This window comes from Abrus precatorius, unplaced genomic scaffold, assembly GCF_003935025.1.
Source record: "Abrus precatorius isolate BTA unplaced genomic scaffold, Abrus_2018 Scaffold8, whole genome shotgun sequence".
Classification (NCBI taxonomy): domain Eukaryota; kingdom Viridiplantae; phylum Streptophyta; class Magnoliopsida; order Fabales; family Fabaceae; genus Abrus; species Abrus precatorius.
Genome location: NW_020874428.1, coordinates 16,418,662 through 16,438,375, shown reverse-complemented (window position 1 = coordinate 16,438,375; position 19,714 = coordinate 16,418,662). Strand labels below are relative to the sequence as shown.

Here is a 19,714-nt window from a genome sequence, read left to right as displayed (position 1 = left end):
TGGTTTGGGGAGAAGTGGGTAAGGTGGATGGAGGCTTGTATTTGTGATAGCCATTTATCGGTCCTTGTTAATTGAAGTCCAACAAAATAAATGGTGATTGGTAGAGACCTCAAATAAGACGATCCTTTATCTCCTTTCTTATTTTTATCAGCAGTGGAAGGTTTGAGGATTGATGAGAAGTGTCATCTTAAAGAGTCTTTTTTCTAGGGTCAAAGTTAGTGATAGACTAGAAAATTTATTTTTATAATTTACAAATGATATATTGATTATAAGCGAAGCTACTTAGCAGAATAAAGGCTATTCTATGAAGTTTTGAGCTTATATTTGGGCTTAAAATTAATTTTTATAAGAGTTGTATTGTGGGGATGAATGTAATAGGTAATTTTCTAGTCACATCTCAATTTCTAAATTGTAAGGTGGGATCATTGCCTTTTTGATATTTAGGCATCTATGTTAGAGATAAACTAAGAAGAAAAAGTGCTTGGTAAAAACTTATTGACATGCTTAATAGCAAACTAGTATCTTGGAAGCATGAATACATTTCTATTGGGGTAGAGTAACACTTCTTAATATTGTTTTAAATAATATTTCACTACATTATTTATCCTTTTGGAAAATGCCACCGGGTGTAATTAAGGAGGTGGTGAAAATTCAACATCAAATTCTTTGGAGTGGCGTGAAAGAATCATTAAAAATACCTTGAATTAAATAGAAAAGAGTATGCATGCCAAAGAATGAGGGCGGTCTAGAGGCAAGAAATGTGGAATGATTCAATTGGAGCTTGTTAGGTAAATGGGTTTAGAGGGTTAAAGTCTCCAAACTCGTTATGCTTTGATGTGTTATGGGTACAGTATGGATCATGTGCTGTTATGTTAATTTCTTTGGAGGTAGTTCATAGTGCTTTAGATTGGTGGAGGGACGTGGTGTGGGTATGTAAGCAAGCCAATGGGTGGATAGATTCTAATGTCACACAAGTACTTGGCGATGGTTGTTTTTTAGTTTTTGGAAGGATAAATAGGTAGGAAATATTGCATTGACAAATTTATACCAAAGATTGTTTTCAGTAATGACTAATAAGAAGACACAAGTGGTGGATAATGGATGATTTAAGATGAAATAATGGGTGTGAAAAATATTTTTGAGAAGGCAATTGTTTTCACAGGAAGAATATTTACAACAACAGTTGTGAAAAACTATGGAGGGTAAGAGGCCGAGAAAAAATGTGAATGATATGTTTCTGTGGAAGTGTGATGGTAACAAGAAATATAATGTGCAATCTGCTTATCACTACATTCATCATTTTTTCACTGTAGGTAGTGGTTTGGAGTTAGGTCTAGTGCAAACTTTATACAAGATTTTAAAGGTAGTAGTATTTATTTGGCGTCTATTGCTTAATGCAGTCCCCGTGTGAAAGAACTTGACCGAACATGGATTGATGATTCTCTCGAAAGTTTGTAGGTTATGTGATACTGAAGATAAGAACATATTGCATCTATTTTTGCATTGCTATGCGTCCATGAAACTGTGGTACATGGTATTTGAACGGCTTGATGTCAATTTATGCTTACTTGGAAGTTTGCATGAAATGTTACTAAGCATGTGTGAAATCCAATGTAAAAAAAAAATAGAGTAGAGTTGTAATGGTATGGTTTATGGTAGTATGGATAATTTGGCTTCAGCAAAATAACATTTTCTTCAATAATAATGTATTAAATGCTAGTGAAATGTTTGATTATATTAAGTATAATTTTCGGAAGTGACTTGCAGCAGGGCCTTTAAGAAGATCAATTATATATATGAATTGGATTAATAAACCCTTGACATGTATTGTTAATTTCTTTTAGTGTTATAACGAATTAGAGTACCTCTTGTACTCTAAATTTTTTCTTAATAAAATATTGATATTTAATAAAAAAAATAAATTACTATAATAATTTTTACACTTTTAATAAAATTATGTTAGTTAAATTAATTTATTTTAGTATAATAATTAATAAAACTGATTATTTTCTTAAAATACATACATTCATATTAAGTGATATTTATCATGAGACAAAAATAATAATATTTTATTTTTTTAATACTTCAGTAATTTTAATATGTACATTCTTATTCAATAAAACAATAAAAGTATTTTTCTTTAACATTCGACGACATTGAAATATAATTTAAAAGGTAATAATAATAATCTTGCATATGATATGCATGCAAGGTAAAATTTAAATACTTTTTAATTTAAAATTTTGATTTAAGAGATTTTTTTAAATTTATTATTATATATTGTAAAATAAACTATCAAAGTGTAAATATTTTAAAAATTTGATAATTATAATTTTTTTTATATATCATGACAGAGATAGAAACATATAGCATTTTCTAATACTTTGAGCAAACCTATATGCATTTTTCTTATACTCGTGCTAAATCAATCTATCAAAGCCATGATAAGAAGGACTGTAGCTACTGGACCATTGCCTAGAAGTTTTCTGATACATAGGATCCTTATGAAAAGACAAGTGTAGAGCATACTTACTTCTAGTCAGGGACTAGAGGATAATCATCATAAATAAAGCTTTCAAAGAGAAACTTAGAAAGAACTCATGATATATGAAAATACAAGTTTTATTTCAATTTGGTCTGCCTTTAAAGGGCAAGAGTTCCTCCTTATATAGAGGATGGAAAGCAAACTAAATTATTACATGATAAAAGTTCGGATAAGATTCTGACCTTTTATAAAGAGACTTTAAACAGCCAAACAAAACATAAAGCTTTTAGTATACATGAGTCACACTAAAAACATAATACATAAAGATGCTTTATTACATAAAGTTGCTTTACCAGAGATTGTTCAGTCCTTGAAGATAGGCTCATGACTAGGAGAGAGATTTGGGTCGTCATCAGTACCCCATCCTTCTTGATCCATTACTGAGTAATGAGGATCTTGAGAATCCATTACTGTGTTAGTTTGTGATGATTCAGCTTCATCACGTATAATGACATGTCCTTCTCTTTCCCAATTTCCAAAAGCTAGACTAGAAGAGACAAAAGGTGGAACCACTTGTTGAATCTTATTTCACATGTTATCATCATGAGGATCTGGAGGGCAGATGATGTCCATAGGTTTTAGATTTGAACAAGTAGAATTTACCTTGGTCATTTCTTCCTGAGCTCCATTAATTACATGAAGATGGGTAATTAAATCTGCCTGGTGAAAAAGTAGTCTTTCTGGTTCAGATACATCCTTTATATTTCTATAAGTATTCTAAAATTTAACTTGATTTTGAGTATAAACTAATTTAGAAGTTGGATGTTTAAAGTAAGGCCTTTGAATGATCACCACAGTAACATTTCTTAGGAACTCAGATGGTTGTAAATTAATTTCTTTCCAAATGGATAGTCTCTCCATTTTTGATTGGATATTTTTTTCCAATACAAAATGGGTTGATACCAGGTTAATAATTTCCATAAGAGGGATGACTCATTTTGGGAATTATTAAGAAACTCAATCATTTTGAAGGTGGGAAAAACTATGGGATAATGGAATAAGAGAGTAACACACCATAAATACCAGAGGTCTTCTTAAATCATTGGAGTTTCCATTAACAGGGCAAAAGTATTTAGGTAAGAAGCATCTGGATGAAACCAAGGAGGTAAGAAGCATCGAGCAAAATCTTTTATATATTCTGGGGTAATAAAATCATCAGTTCTAAAATCTGGTGGAAACATGTGAGGAGGAAAATGACTGGTGCTAGCTTATGTATTGTTGAGTGAGAATATTAATGGATAGGTTTGGACAGATGTAACAATAGAGATAGGCTTTTTTGGATGGGATAACAGATCTGAGACTATGTTCATTTCTCCTTTAATGTGTTTGACAGAAAAATCATACCTGGAGAATAAATTTTTCAGTCTAAGAATTTGACGATCAGGAGGCATTTTATTCTTGAATTCAAGAAGAGCGGGGAAAGAGGAATTGTCCATATGAACTTCACAGTTATGTCATCTTAAATGAAAATCAAATTTTTTAATTCCATTTTTTACCGCCAGAGCTTCTTTATACGTGGTATGATAATGCTTCTCTGATTCTTTGAATTGTCCACTAGCATGTCCACAGTAAGCCTTCTTTCCTTCTATTTCTTCCAATAAGACAACTCCCTAGTAGTGATCACTAACATCAGTCTGTAAAATCCTTTTTCCTTCTCCAAGAATCTTTAATGGTGGAGGATTCTGAGCTATCTTTTTCAAATGATAAATAGCTTCAGTCTGTTTTGGACCCCATGATGGAGGATTTTTTCTTAAGAGTTTTGATAGAGGACTTGTATATTTTGCAGCATTAGGGAGAAAATTCCTAATATAATTCAAGACTCCTAAAAATTGTTGAATCTATTTTACAAAACACTTTTCGTCAGAAAAATTAAGTAATTCTTCTGCAATATGGGGTTGAGGTTGGTAATTTTCCTAAGAAAAATGCATTTTCAAAAAATCTATCTGGGTTTGAGCCAATTGTATCTTTTTTTCAAATAGCATGATTCTATGAAGATCGGCAAGTTCAAAGAATTTGTTTAAGAGATTCTTATGAGATTCTTTATCCTTCGAAAATAGAAGAACGTCATCTATGTAGATGAGAATACTGTCTAGGATAGGCTCAGAGATTCTTGTCATGACCTTTTGAAAGAGTGAAGGTGCAACTTTCAGACCAAATGGAAGTACTTTCCATTAGTATTGAGCATTAGGAATACATAAAGTAGTTTTGTATCGATCTGCTGGATCAATCCCAAGTTGTTAGAAACCAAATTTCAAATCAAACTTTGAAAATATTATGGCTTCTTTGATCAGAGTATGAAGAAATGAAGTTTTAGGAATAAGAAATTTATCATCTTTGAGGAAATGATTCAAGGGTTTGTAATTAATAACTAACCTCTTTTTGCCTCTCAGTCTTTCTGATCTTTTTCCTACATAAAACACTTGGCATGCCCATTCAGACTTTGTTGGCTCAATCAATCCTTGTCTCAAGAGTTCATTGCATTCTTGCTTAGCTAGTTGAAAATCACTAGGACTCATTCCAAGATGAGTGGCTTTTGTGGGATTGATATTTTCATTGAGTTTAAAGGGAAGTTGAATAAAGAATTCTAGATTGTGTCAAATAGGATTTGGGTAAGAAAAATTCTCATGACCTTCAACACATAGCCTTTTGAGTTTTTCTTTAATTTCAGCATATTCTTCAAGGGAATAAAGCTTCAAGATGTCAGTATAAGGCTTGAAGTTTCTTTTGAATTTGATTCCTTTCAAAAGAATTTGGAGTTTTTTAGCAAGGCAGTAGGCATTCATGCCAAGGAGGATATCTTTTTTGCAAAATGCCCTTTATTGCCACATATAAAACATCTGGTGCCTTTGTTTTACCCCTTTTTTTGATTTCTTCTTGAAAAATTTCATCTTTTTTTTTACTTTTTGAGAACTTCTTTATCTTCCCTTTCTTTTTGGATGAGCAGACACACTTCTTGTCTTTGCATCCAATCTCTAGATAATTTTTCTTGTAGGCTTTAGTGAATTTTGATCTGTGATTCATAACATCTGTGAAAAACAAATATTGTTTGCAAAGTTTGTTGAGAGCTTCTATTGTCATCTGCTGGATTTATCCAAGACTTAAATTGGTTAAGTCTCTTCCTTGTGCAGTGATTATCTTATGAATTTCAGGTTGTAATTCTTGAGGAAGGGAAACAACATAAGTATTTTTGAAACTGGTATCATTATAACCATTGAGGAGATAAAAGTTGTCCTCCGTTCTCTTATGATGCTTATTCAGATGACTTTTCTTTAATGAGCAACACTTCATTTCAAAATAATCTTGTCTGACCCTTTTATCATAAAGATCTATGTCTCCCGTAAATTCTTGGTGAATTGCTCCAAGAACTGAGCGTGTATTAGCCAATTGATGAAACTGGTCTTATTTCAGACTTCCAAGATTGTGGTACCATTCTTTTAAAGAACCAATCATTCTGCAATAGAATTCTTCTATGGCTTTATATGAATCAACATCTGCTTTCATGGATTTTGTGTCAAGTCATGCACCAAAATCAAGTAATCTTTTTCTCCAATGTTAAGGAGAAACATCATCGAGAGTAAAATAAGGACCTCCATTAAGTGGAATCAATTTGAGGAGTTCTTCTCTGAGAATTTGGATGATAGAAGGGACATCATCTTCATTCCTATTGGCAATGACAAATAGATTGTCATTAATAATTCTTGGAAGAGGAAAGTCATGTGCATGGTTTTAAAGCCTGTAAATCATTTGATGATGGAGTATTGCCCACAGAGCCTCTTTAATCTGCTCTCCTTCAGTAATCTGAATTGAACCTTCAATCTGGTTAGAAGAGTCTTATCTTTCAATGCAACATTGTAGTTTGGGAAAATTGTCAGGACCACGCTTCCAGCATAAAGGTGGTTAACAAGGTAGCAGTGACAACATGCTCATAATGAATATAAGTAGTGTCAAGAAGGGGAATTCTGGCAATGACAAGAAGATTTTTCCTACCATGTAATGATATGACTAATCTAATTGCTCCACAGTGCAAAGAAGTATATCCTTCAATTCTCTAGTGGTCAATGAATGTCTTAGGAATTTCAAGATCAACATATTGTTCTTTTGAGGTAGCTGGTAATTCACACTGGTCTATTCTGGTAGACTGGACATATTCCTTAATAGGATATTGTTTTATGAGAATTAGTAAGTTCATCCTGTTGGCAAGAGTTTTTTTCCTTCTAAATACATTGTAAGGGCTTAACAAAGAAGCTATGGATTCATGGACTTTTGCATCTTCAGGAACATATGTATATTCAATCAGGTTTTCTGTTTTGTTTGCAGCAGTTCAGATACAATTTTTTGGTAAGGACATGGGCAAATTTAAAAGGATAGGAGAGATTTCAGTGGAAGAGGATTAGGTAGTGTTTGTGGTTGTATTCATGATGCTAAAGATCTTACTTTATTTATGATGACTATCACACTTATATCCCTTTTTTAACAGAGACTTCAGGCTCTGAGTTGAATCAAGTATTCGTGACATTGTTGCAGACAGGGGCGACTGCTTATATAGTCTCTCCGGTAGGTGTCTGTCAGCTTTCCAGCCTATAAACCTTGAGGAACTCAAGATCAGATAAATGTTAGGCTCTGATACTATCACTGGCCGAGAGTCTTCAATATCATGACAGAGATAGAAACAATTAGTACTTTCTAATACTTTGAGTAAACCCATATGCATTTTTATTATATTCGTGCTAAATCAATCTATCTCTGTCATGATATTGAAGGCTCTTGGCCAATGATGTTATACTATCATTATTTTTTATCAAATAAATTTTATAAATAATCACATTAATGAAGTAAAGTACAAATTAATAAAATTTTAGTCTGTTAGTTTAGGAAAAGTAAAATAATAACAAATACAAGTTTACAATGTTCCAATATTTAAAGTTTGTTTGATACAAAACTCCTAATGAAACTTTAACTTAAAATGTAAATTAACTTTTATATCTTTAATTTACGTTTAAATTTTACTATCTTGTATATAATTTTATTATATCATAGAAATATTTAAATACAAATAATTTTAAGCTTAAAAATTTCATTATGTCACCAATAATAGTTTATATAATAATATCTAAAAATAAAAACTCTATGCTAATAATTTATTTTTATTTTGTCATAGATAAATATAGAATATTTTTATGAAAATTATACATAAAAATTAATGAAATTTTTTTAGATTGAATTTTCTAAAATATTATAATAGTAAAATCTATCTATGATATTTATATTTAATTAAGACTTTAAACTAATAAATATTTATACTTTATATGGATACTATTAAATTAAAATAATTTTTAAAATAAAAATTAACTGCATATGACATAATTCTTTTAAATTTTATAAATTTGGAAAAGTCTACTTTTTTTTTTTTTATCAACAAATGGGACTAAATTAAAGAATAAGATTCTATACTAAAAAGTAGAGTTCGTATATTACAAATTATAATAAATTAATAAGTTTACCGACTCCTATTTTAGTTGGTAAATATGCTCTTAATACAATAAAAACATAAATGTATTCTATCAAAATATAATATCATGACATTACATTAAAAACAAAAAAAGTATAAAATATGTCACTCTTAAAAGTTGGAACTCACAAATAAGGAAAGCAAGTAAAACATTTTTTACTATACTTTTTATTATTAGTGAAAATTTATTAAAAATGATGAAATATAAATAAAAATTAAAATCACGATAATTTCCTATTAAAGTTAGCTAATAAAAGAAAATTTATAAAGTATATTAAAAAAAATGTTAATTGCATCTCTCTTTAACAAATATATAATAGCGATAGAATAGACTCCAGAGTATTTTTCACGTTCTTCTTTCCTTTTGAATTGTCCACTTCCTTTTCTCTGATTTGATGTTTAGCGATCACTCTATTTTTCTGTTTCCTCTCATGAAATGCTGAGCTATGCAGACCATCAATTATATACTTTTACAAACACATCATTAATTGACTATGCATTCAACGTCTTCTCTGTGGTTGGTGCATCAAAACGACACTCTGCATTGACTCCTTAAAGTAAGCATGGTCCGCACATGTGATTTTCAAGCGAAGTCAATTTGATATTTCCATTGGCTAATCCAACCTCATTAGGCACGATATATTTTTCAATATTTTCGTTTAACTTTAACCACAATTGCGAGAAGGGAACTAATTAAAGCTTCAATAGACAACATTGATTCGACTTCACTTACTTCTTTCAACTGGCATTAATAGAGGTAGTGTTTCCTCCATGCATCAAATCGTGATCTAAATTGTACGCAATGCTGATCGTAATTGACCCCAATGAAAAGGAGTCCAATCAAAATAAGGTATGTGGTCAGTAATCGACAATCGATGAAGAAACAACAAAAAAATGTTAATTGACAATCAGGCCCAAGCATCTCTTAAGGAAGAAGTTTATAGACTCGTGCAGAATATACATTGATAGTCATTGAGTAAGGATGAAACTTGAATGGGTTTAGCTGTTATAAGATGAAGTGATTGCCTTCTTAAAGATAGGAATGTGGTTTAATGTATTGAAACTGAATATCTTCGATCATCAGCCACCAACATTAACATGCAGACGAGTTGCCAATGTATGAAAGAGTAGTTACGTTGAATCATTGGTTGATCAGCTGACCTGGCACTTTGAAATTTGTTGATATGAGTATTTTTGTAATGATTTAGTTTATTAGGTATTGACCTCATGGTTGTTTCCCATTCTTCCAAATAATGTGAAAATTGCATTACAAAATTGCATTTGTATAGCCCTTTCCCTCAACATTCTCTCAAACACATTTTTAGTCTTTTTTTTTCCACATTTATTCTTTTCAGTTATTTACATCATATTTTACAATTTTTTATTTTCAAATTTTCAACCTTTACTTTCATTTTCCTTCAATACTAACTAAAGGAATAATTGACATTTATATCTAAACAAACATAAAATTTAGTACCTCAAGTAGCACAAACGCATTTGCGCTTCTAGATATTTGTCATATGCAAATGAGGTTTCACAAGAGCATAAACATAAATTCTTCAAATGCAAAGAAAAAACAACAAAGGTACCAACCTTCTAGGTATCTTAATCATATAGGATCTTCGGAAGTCTATATTTTAATATATTTTATAATTTGTATTTGATCAAACAACTTACATGAACAGTCGTAAAACATTTTTAGTGGTGTCCAGAAATATAATCAACAAGATGCTAATGCACTTAGTATTTTCAGCAAGTGAGAAGAATAGTTCAGTGATCATAGCTACGAAAATTTCACCATTTAAAATCTCAGCAAGGTTAAGAATATCACTCATCCAATCACAACTTACCAAGTAAACCATGATTGTTGTTCATCTCAATAGTCATCATTATCAAGAAAATTTTAAGATCACAAATGTCTTTTTAGGCTTGTAATGAAGTTGGGCTAAGAAGGAACTTGATTTTTCTGGATAACAAGTCATTCAAATCATGAAGGAAGCACCCAATAGCTCAAAACTTGTGCTAAAAATTTTCTTTAACTCATCCAATCCCAACAATTTCTTCAAACATATTCTTTTTTTTTATCTCAAAGCCTTCATTTTTCTTTTTCTCTTTTGTTCTTTCTTTCTTATCTTTTAACAATTTTATTTTGCTATTATATTTTCACTTTGGCTAAGGAAAGGAACAATCGATACATTACTGATTTCTCATTCAGATCAATTTCTCTAAGCCCTTAGATTTCTTTGCAATTTTGAATGAAAGGGAATGAGAAAATTTTCTTTTAAAGGGCTAGAGGGATTTTTCAAAAAAATAATGACCTTCTCTTTTAGGCTCGAATAGGGTTCAAGTGGTGATTTAACAAAAAAAAGGTTGTTTATTTGGCCTTGGCTTGATTCACAAAAATGGCCTTGATCATTTCAAAATTTTTCCAGTAAGATGATGAATAGAGATTCAAGCAATAATAGCTACAATTCAGAAGTAATGACACTCAATTAACTATATAGGATGCACACTACTCACCTAGCAAAGGCTAACTCCCTTTTTCAACTCAATTCAGTATTTCAATCACATAGTTTAGAGCTAATTTATGCAAAGCACTGTCTATCACATGCTGAGTTCACTTACATATTTTACAATTTGGACTCTCAATGAACCATTGATGAACAAAAGATTTGTCGCGAATCCTTATCAAAATATAAATATAAATTAATGTAATACTAGGATGCTGACCTAGATCGTCCTCTTGTGAATCATTGGATGTGTAACCAAATATCAAACATATGGTGTGCAGTGCATTCAGAAAGCAAGTAAAAAATGAGGGTTTTGTGATTTCAAGTTCAATATAAAGAGCAAGAAACAAAATTATAAAGTTTAATTAATAAAATGTAGTAACCCTTAGTTCATTCATGCAGACTCTATCCCTATTCCTCTCAAGATTTAATACTCTTCCTTTCCCTTCGGAATTAGGTTAATTTAACAAGCAAAAATTAACCTTATATTTCTATACGAATTAAGCAATTCAATGGACTCTAATCTCTCATCCCAAGATTACGCAACCTTAGAAATAAACTAAGAATTAAGCAATTCAAGTTTATTATCTCATTAAAACGAATTAGGGTTAATTAAGTAATGTCCCCCTCATTCAACCATTAATTCAATTCAAGAGATTAGGAAGAAGATATTCATGAAAGAAAAGAAATTATATTAACATTCAAAAGTCAAGGAATTCAAGAATCCATATGAGGATTAGTCTCACAATTATCAAATGAAAGTAAAGCGAAATCAATAATATCAAGATGAAAAATTAAAGAAAAGTGAAGAAGAAATAGAATTCAAACCCTAGGTTGGACCCTTGGTTGTCACCCAAGGCCGACCTAGGCTCTCCAAGTGTCCTAAAAATGGTAAAAATCTAAAAGTGTAAAAAGCTCTTCAACCCTATTTCTAAAATTCTATTTATAGTGCAGTGGTCGTCGCCCATAATAGCTATAGTAGCTATGCCCAGCCTCCCATCCTATCATCCCTCTCTGGAGTGATCATTATGGAATTCAAAGTGGCTATATACGGCGTGTGTAGCTACTATGGAAATGGAAGGGGCTACGCGCAACGCTAGATCAATTTGGCCCTTGCTGTAGTTGTCACTATGGATTTCAAAGTAGCTACAGGCACTCTGAAAGTGATCACTTTGGTCTGCCCTCTGGATCTAGCTTGTTGTAGTGTCCACTATCACTTCTAAAAGTAGTCACTTTCAACTCAAATTTTCTCAAATGCTAAAAATCCATGGGATAAGCATAGAAATTCCTACACAATTATTCAAATGATCAAAATTACAAATTATATCATTGTAAATCAATGTAAATTAACTAAAAATTAAAAAACCTATGATATTTGACCAAAATGATGTTTCTATATTATTTACACTTCCTAAGTCTACTTTTTCTATCAAGGAACACTAAAAAAAACAAGTAAAAATCCAATAAAATGTGGATTCAGCACAACCGTAAACTTAAACTTTTGCCTGTTTTCAAGTAAACCAAAACTTAAGAAAGTTGCATGTGAAAGGTTTGGAGTTATCCAAAAAAATTTCTCAAAAATTTCATTCCAATATTAGACTCTAATTGACACTCCCAACATTTCCAAAATCATGGATTCATTCAACAAAGAAATCAAACTCTTATCAAATATTTTCATGCAAAGTCCCACTAAACTGAAACAAAAATCCAGCATGGTTTTATGCAATCCACATAATGCAAAGAAATTATCTAGCTCACAGGATGATGTTTCACTCTTCACTCATCAATGTTTCAGGCTAAGTTTTTCCCTCAATTCATGCATTTTGCCTCATCCTACCATATGCTTGCCCATATTCTTAATCTTCTTTGCTTAGATACAGTGGATCACCTATCAAGAGGGCTTTGTTGGTCACAAATGGAGTTAGGTTAAGTCTAACTTTGATTAAGGAGGGCCAGAAGCTCAAATAGATTTTTCAAGAGAAGGGAGTTATTTTGAGTGAGTGAGTACAATAACTTAGAATGGAATGTATTAAATGATGCAACTTAAGAGGTTCAAGCATTCTTTAACCACATTTTTTTATTAATTTATCTTATGTGAAAATCTTTTTCAAATCATGGTCCTTTACTATATTTTTCTTTTCTTTCTTTTTCATTCATTCATCATCATTTTTTTTTTTACTTTGACAATCATTCTCTTCTTCAAATTCAAACATTTTTTTTACATGTATTATTAACATGTATGATATTCACCACCCTAAACTTAAGATTTTGCTTGTCTTCAAGCAACTACAGTCATAATTAGCACCCAAAACTTAGTTTTTTGCATTCATTCTTGATGCAACTTAAAAGAAATATCTCTCTTAAGGTAAGGAAATTATTTTTGTAGACTATGTTTGGCAAAAGAAGGAATGTGGAATGAGAAAATTAAGTGCAAAGGTGTTCTAGGATAGGTGGGTATGTGCAAAGAAGGCCTCAATCATCTATATGAAAAATTGCACAATGCATATTCAATTAAAAAACAGGGCAAGTTCTAGAAGATGAATGTAAAAATACATGTAAAGTGCACACAAAAGAAATTTAAGGCCCAATTCTCTAGCAGTAAAAGGTGATAATTACTTACAACATATGAGTACAATTCAGCTTACAAGAAAATATGTTCACTATGGTAGGAATGGTAAATATGTACAAAATAGAGAATGGAACTGAGTTGAATAGAAAGTGTAATAAGAATATAAGATCAGAATTACAGAACTGAACAAAAATAATAAAAAATATTTTTGTATTTGGTTTGTTAACTGTGCAGGAAAATTAGACTAAAAACATATGAAACAGAGGCAAAAAGATCACTCCCCTTTTCATAGAAGATGCATTCACAACTCAGGGGTCAAATTTCATGCTCCTCTTGATGGGACTGAGGGCATTTTCTGCACGAAGATGCAAAGTGGATTCAGCACAGAAAGTAATAATGAGAATTGAAATGATAAAGATATATAAAAGGATGAAAGTGGCAAGAAATTGTTCATAGGTAAAGCAATAAAGTAAAAGTAAAAGAGAAAAATAAAGTGCAATAATTATAGGAAAATGATAGCTAATATATACAGGGAAATGAAAGGAAAATAGTTGAAAAATAAATAACATAAAGGAAACTAAAGCTAGATGAGGTCTTTATTCAAGTTGGAGGAAGAAAGACTATTAGTTGCATCCTCTCCTTCTTCCTCCTCTGAGCAGCTTAAACGAAGGAAGGTGTTTTAGCAGTCCTGTCTTTTTGGGTGTATTCACCATTTTGCTGCAAGGAGAAAAGAAAATAGTGAGTGCAATGTGCAAGTTATAAGTAAGCAGCAAAGGTGTGTAACACGTGCAGAGAATTTTAGAAAAAAATTAATGCTGCAGAGTTTGGAAGTGTAGATGCAGCATAGTGCAACAACAGTTATGTGACAGCTTTAAAATTATGCCCAGATTCATAATAAAAATGCAATTCAGAATGGTTACTATGAAGAAGTGCAATGTTAAAGTAAACACTATGTTCAGTGATAGTGATTACTTTAAGGTGTAGGCATGACAGATTTTATGCAGCAAAGTAGTCACAAAGCATTTCAAAGATGCAAATTGCATGTCAGATTATATGCAAATGTCATCAGGCATATGTGACAGTAAATATGCAGTGTTTTTATAAGAAAATGCAGTGCAGAGTGATCACTTTCATGAATGATAGTGACCTGCTTCAAACTTCTTCTTCAAGGTTGTTTTGGGTCTTTTAGCCTTGCTTGTTTTATTTGACCCTTGAAGGTTTATCTGATTTCTTGTCCAAGGATCATCACTCTTCAGAGAATTTTCATAATTTTTCTTCCCATTTCTACTTTCAAACTCAGCAATATTAGGTTGAAACTCCTGTTGAGTACTGAGCTTGGGGTTTGACTCTGCCAGTGTAGGGGATGACTCATTCACTATGTCAACTCTCATGCAATAAGTGGCAATATTAGGCTGCTGGGTGGATGGAAACACTTCAAATTTAACCTCTTCATCTTGAGCTCTGATCTTCAATGTTCCATGTTCCACTTCTATGACAACTTTAATAGGGATATTTAATAGATCTATCTGCTAGTTGTAAGGTTATCCTTGTTGGCTTGACTTCAATCTTTCCAAACTTTTTTAGAAATGACAAAGGTATTAAATTCACACTAGCCCCCAAGTCCAATAGGGCTTTACTAATAGATGTCTCTCCAATTGAGATAGGAATAGTGAAACTTCCAGGATCCTTAGACTTTCCTGGCAAAGGTTTCTGAATGATGGCACTGCATCCAGCTTCCAATTCAATTGTCTCTTCATCCTGAAACCTTCTCTTTTTGGTGAAGAGGTCCTTCATAAATTTGGCATATTGGGGCATTTGTTCCAAGGCCTCCAAAAAGGGTAGGTTGATTTGAAGTTTACTGCATATGTCCATAAATCTCATGAACTGCCTTTCCTTGTCCTTTTTAGAAGGTGTTAGGGGATATGGTAATCTCTTCATATGAGACATTTTTTCTTTGCCTCTCTCCCCTCTTTTCTTCTCTTCTACTTCCTCTGACTTTTTTTCTTTGTCGTTAATCTTTTCTTCATTTTTATTTAATCCTTTTTCTCTCTCACTATCTTTCTCCTTTTCTTCCTTTCCTTCCACCACCTTTGAATTAGCTTCCATTCTACCACTCACGACCTTACCCCTTCTCGTGATAATTGCATTACAGTGCTCTTTCGGTTGGTTTGGGTGTTGGCTGAAAAATGGCTTGCCTGTTGCTCTAAAAGCTGTTTAGCTAATTGGCCCACCTGTGTTTCCAAGTTTCTTATTAAGGCTTCAGTGTTCTTTTGATTTACCAAGGAAACTTGCATGAATTTCTCCAGAGTATCCTCCAACTTTGACTGCCTCTCATGAAGTGATGAATATTGGTGTTGCTGTTGAAATGGAGGTTGCCTATTTGATGGTCTAGCCTCTTGCCTCTATCCTTGGTTTTGACCTTGATTGCTTCTCCAATTCTGATTGTTGCTATAAGAGTTGTTTAAAAAGTTGGTAGGCCGTTGTTGTTTGCTCATGTACTGCACTTCCTCCTTTTGCATATTTGGGGAATAAAAGCAATGACCATTAGGGACTAGGGTGGTCACCTCCACAGAAATAACACATAAGAGGTTGTGCTTGCTGAGCAGGTTGTGAAGCTACAACATGTAGTTGTTGAGAAAGGCTGAATATTTGCTTGGTAACAGCCTCAATTTGCTGAGTCAAAATTTTATTCTGAGCTAATAATACATCTGTGGTATTTGGCTTTAGAACTCCTTTTCTTTGTACCGGCTGTCTATGATGTTGAGCTTGATAGTGAGTGGAGGTGAGAGCGTCAATGATTCTTGTAGCTTGTTCAACATCAACTGACATCATTGTACCACTAGCTACAACATCTAGGATCATTTTAGTGTTTGGCCTTAAGCCATTGCAAAATATATTGAGTTGGGCAATATCATCAAATCCATGATTAAGGCATTTCCTCAGCAAGGATTTGAAATGCTCCCAAGCTTCACAAAAAGATTCATCAGCCCCTTGTCGAAACACTGAAATGTCATATTTAGCAGTAATAAATTGAGATGGTGAAAATAATCTATTCAGGAATTTTTCCTCCACATCATTCCAACTGGTGAAGCTTTGATTTGGGTGTGATTGCAACCATGCCTTTGCTTTTCTCACCAAAGAAAAAGGGAAAAGTCTCAAATATGTAGCTTCTTCACTTCATTGAAGGATACCCATTATGCCACACAACTCATAAAATGTAGACAAGTGAGTGTGTGGGTCTTCATGTTCAAGCCCTGAGAATGGATTGGCACCCACAAGACTAAGGAATGCTAGCTTCATCTCCATTAACCCAGTGATTGGAACCACTATACTAGAAAAATGCCTTGGTTCTTGTTGGACTGCATAATCACCGAGGGTTCTTCTTAGTGGATTTGCTCCTTGTTCTCCCATCCTTGACTGGTCGGAAGGTGGTTGATCAGATTGAGATTCAAGTTGAGATTGAGAAGTTCCCTCTTGCTCTTTTCCTTATTTATCTCTTCTTGTTGCCTTCTTGTCCTTGCTGCATGTCTCTTTTTACTAATTGATCTCTTTATTTCTAGATAAAAAACAAAGGGTTCAACTGAGTTATGAGATTGCATACAAGAACAAACACTTCACAAGGAAATTAACACAGGGATAATCAAGTCAATAAACAATATCTATACAAAAGTAATTGAATAAATTTTTAATAAGGATAAAACAAAAATTACTAAGTATCTAGCACACTCCCCGACAACAGTGCCAAAAAACTTGTTATGAGATTTGACAAGTATACCAAGTTTCAATGTAGTATAAAAGATTATCGTATCCATAGGGAGTGGTGATACACAAGTAATTTTGGTTATCCTAATTAAAAGTAATAATCTTAAGTATTCACAAATTTACATCTACCATTCATGTGCTTTTGATTAATGGGTTCATGAAAATTTAGCAAGATAACAAAATATAAATTTAGTACGATGATGAAAAGTAGAGATTGGATTTCATCTATCACTAACTTCATATTTTAGTCATAATATAATTGCATAATTACCACGGTTTTACAATGCATTCCCTATTATATTCATTCGTTGGATTCCTCTCACCCGAAATTTTAAGATATATTTATTAAATAATAATCCCTTACCCAAATAAAAAATAATGTAGCATTACTAATAAGAGTTATATAGCATATAACAGATTAAAATCTATTCCTAGAGTTCTAACTTATCGCGTGTATTTACCCCAACTGAGTTCCAAGATAGTTTTCCAACTCACCCTAGATTCTCTTATCATGAATCATTCCCCGTGGGGTAGAAGCAAGAATTAATATCAAAATAAACACACTCAACACATAGGAAATAAGCAACTATATCAATGAACAAAAATACTCAGAAAGTTAAGATTACATCTAATCCCCTATAAAGTTCTAGCCACGTATAATGTACTAAACAATAAGAAAATACATGGAAAGAGAATAAAAATTAATTCTCCAATGGTGAAGTTACTCTTCCATGCTTCCCTTCTTGCCCTAGGTTCTTCACAACTCTTCCAGATCATCGATAATCCTTTTTCTCGTGCTTGAGCTCTTTTAATTTAGGGTATTTAATAAATTCTCGCTTAAGTGAGAACTACACAGAAGTGCCCTTTAGTCCTAGTTGATGCCTAGGCGAAACTCTCACTCAAGCGATGATTATCTTGCTTGAGCGAGAATGCAGCAAAATGCAGGTCCTGCAGCTCGACGTCCTTGCTTAGGCAACCCACACCTTGCTTAGGCCACCCAGAGTTCCCCAGGCAAGATTTGCTGGCTATGAAGACTTTGCTTTTTCCTCTTTCCATCTTCATTTCACCAGTCTTGCCCCTAAATATTTAGCACAAAATAAAGGATCAAATACCTTCATGCAGTCACAAATTTAAGACAAATAAGTACTAAATTTAAGTGGCTAAAGTTTAATTGGCATGGGATATGAATATATTGAAGTAAAAGGGAATTTAAGCATAAACAAATTATAAAGGAATCAAATAAGTGTCAAATTATATACCAAAAATTACTACTAATTGACACTTATTAGCCTGTGAAATGCAATAGCTACTTGGCTTATGAGATGAAGTAGGCACATGGTCCATTGTGGTGAACAAGTATAGGCATAAAAAGGCTTATGAGGTTGTGACAAACACATGAGCCATTAAGAAGCAATAAGCACAAGGAGCAATGGGATGGAGTAGCCACAAAGGCTTTCAACGGTTTAAAACAATGGCTTTGGAGATGGAACAAGTAGAACAATCTTTGAACCAGCAAAAGGAAGTGGGCATAAGGACTTGATCAGGCATGAAATCTTATGATGTGTAGCAAATGTGAGTTTGTGAAATGAAGTTAACATGAATATTTATCATATGCAGCAAACACATGGATGTATGAAGCCAAAACTATGAATGACTGAGAGATCAAGATCATCAATAAACAACATTAAATACAATCCTAATTGAATTAATTGATGCATGATGATGCCAACAATGCAAGATATAAGGATGATAATAGAGTCTATAAGCTATTAATTTAATAACGATTGAAAGAGAAGAATTAAACTTGGTCCACCTAATTGTTTATCTCCTTTTACCTTATATATTCATTAACTATATGTGGTATAGTTGCCTACGATATAATTTTTTATGATATGTTTAAGAGTTATCAATTTCAAACATACAAATATAGCGCAATAAGGTAAATATTAATAAAAAAAGAAAACATGAAATTATTATTAATAAAAAATATCCTAAGTCATGCAAAAAATTCACCATAATCCTAGCTATGGATTTAGCCAGACATAAATATTTAGAGGAGTATCAAATGGAGAAGAGATGAGAAGAGCTCTTGACTCCAATATACGCTTCTAAAGCTTCAATAGTCATCAGTGACTAGCCAACACCGAGATTGAGAATGTGAAAAAGATGTACTATAAAGGGCATGGAAGGGATGAGACAAAAATCACATGTGAAAGATATGAAGAAGATGTCCCTAAGTCGTTGTCTTGGAGGTCTCTTTAATAGGTTTTAAAACTTTAAAATTCCTTCAGAGTTAGAATTCTCGTAGGCAAGCACAGCCATGCAATGCCATAAGTTCAATCGTACATGTTCTCGAAGCACCCTTATGCTAGTTGTAAGGGTATGGGTGTGTTGTCTGGTGCAAAGCTCAATTTTTCATCTAATTTGGACCCAAAATGCACACAAAATTCAATTATGGCTTTCTTATGTTAACTTGTATAATTAATATATAAATTAGTGTAAAATTCAATTAAAATAATCGTCACACATAAATATATAGGCTATACAAATATGCTAAAATACAAACTTATCAGCTGTATTTACTATTCTAAGGATATCATATTCCTTAAAAAGAGTTTAATTTGAAATATATCATTTATCCAAATAAATTTGTGATACAAATAAGGTATATTCATAACATAAAAGCTCATTGTGCATACAATAACAAACTTTAACTTGCACTAAAGCCAATTAGACATATGTCTAATGCCTAGTAACCTAGTGTGTTCCTTTATTTTTAGTGAATGAATCTGCAATATTATCATTTATATGCACATTGC

The 19,714-nt window shown here is 32.4% G+C and overlaps 1 non-coding gene across 1 annotated transcript; it reads left to right on the top strand.

Annotated features, from left to right (window-relative positions):
- Nucleotides 1-16,050: 16,050 nt before the first annotated feature.
- Nucleotides 16,051-16,157, top strand: LOC113848578. Its single transcript, XR_003501842.1, has one exon. It is a non-coding gene; the product is annotated as a small nucleolar RNA R71 (small nucleolar RNA).
- Nucleotides 16,158-19,714: the final 3,557 nt, after the last annotated feature.